The sequence below is a fragment of the Bombina bombina genome, chromosome 1 (assembly GCF_027579735.1).
Source record: "Bombina bombina isolate aBomBom1 chromosome 1, aBomBom1.pri, whole genome shotgun sequence".
NCBI lineage: Eukaryota > Metazoa > Chordata > Amphibia > Anura > Bombinatoridae > Bombina > Bombina bombina.
The window spans coordinates 320,429,485-320,430,986 of record NC_069499.1 but is presented as its reverse complement, the minus strand read 5'-3'; the positions used below and the strand labels follow the sequence as shown (position 1 = coordinate 320,430,986).

The 1,502-nt window shown below is 35.8% G+C and overlaps 1 long non-coding RNA gene across 1 annotated transcript; it reads right to left on the bottom strand.

Moving 5' to 3' along the window:
• Nucleotides 1-375: 375 nt before the first annotated feature.
• LOC128637626 (uncharacterized) lies at nucleotides 376-788 on the bottom strand. Its single transcript, XR_008399010.1, has 2 exons — nucleotides 570-788; nucleotides 376-489 (listed from the first exon to the last, which is right to left on the bottom strand). It is a non-coding gene; the product is annotated as an uncharacterized LOC128637626 (long non-coding RNA).
• Between the last annotated feature and the right edge of the window lie 714 nt (nucleotides 789-1,502).

Below are 1,502 nucleotides of genomic sequence, written 5' to 3'. Positions count from 1 at the left end.
TAATTCTATAGGACAATCATATAGTCTGTGAGGTGGAAGAGTCTCTGCCTCTTTTTTACTAAACACTTGTCTCAAGTCATGATAAACACTTGGGAGTACAGAATCAAGGACAGCCAACAAGGATGTGTGAGAAAAACAGGTACTTTTACAGTAATCTGAAGTAAATTCTATTTTATTTGCTAACCATTGTATGTGTGGTTGATGCAATCTTAACCATTGTAACCCTAGTACTATAGGATACATTGGTGAGTGAAGAACATCAAATGAAATATATTCATGATGAGATGAGGGTGTACTGACTAGTATGGGTATTGTGTGGTGTGTAATAGGTCCTGTTTCCAGATCTTTACCATCAATTAAACGGACCATAACAGGTTTTTCTTTTGCAATTAATGGGATTTTATTTGTATTAACAAATGACAAATCAATATAGGAGGAAAAAGCACCAGAATCGATGACTGCTTCAGAGAGATGCTGCTGACGATCCCACTGCAAGGAAATAGGTATTACACAATTTGTAAACTGATTTTTACTAAGAGATAAGTTATAATCGTTGGATAATGTCTTACCCTTTTTGGTTTTCAACAAAAGTGGACAGAGAGGGACTTCATGCTCTTTTGAGGCACAATATAAACATAGGTGATTGATTCTGCGTCTATGTTTTTCCTCTGGGGTTAACGGTCCTTTGATGGCACCGATGTCCATTGGTTCATCTGTACTCTTAGTACTATGCGTCATTGGTCTATGTATAGTGTATCTAGAGTCAGACTCAGTTGAAGATTTCTCTAATTTCCTCTCCCTAATTCTGTGGTCTATTTTTTTAGAAAGCTGCATCAAATCATTTAAATTTTCTGGAATGTCAATTCTTGCAAGTTCATCTTTAATTAATTCAGACAGACCAATCCTAAACTGATTCCTAAGGGAAATTTGATTCCAGCCTGAATCCAACTGCCAGATTTTAAATTCGGAAATATAATCTTCCACAGCTCTTTTATTTTGCTTAAGTGATCTTAATTTGTTATCAGCAGTAAGCTGTTTATGTGGGTCCTCGTATAGTGAGGATAAGGCTTTAAAGAAATCATCTATAGAATTTAGCATAGGATCATTTTGTTCATACAATGTGTCTGCCCATACCCTAGGTTCACCCCTAAGGTAGGAAATGACAGTTAAAACTTTTACTCTGTCAGAATTAAAAGTTTTGGGCTTTAATGATATAAACAGATTGCAGGAATTTATAAACTGTCTGAAAAGCTTTCTGTCACCATAAAACTTTTCTGGTGGGCTAACAGGTGGTTCTATGAGAGTATCACTATGTGAGGGTTTTGGATTTATTCCCTCTTTAATGATATTCCTTAATGTTGCATTTTCCACCTGTAGATCCCTAAGACCTTGATTAAGTTGATCCACTTTTTGCCCTAAGGCTACTACATAGTTGGATAACTCCACAGGATCCATTCCTTTGTAAATTTGGCTTGGTATTTCTGTAATAAGCCAAATGTAAA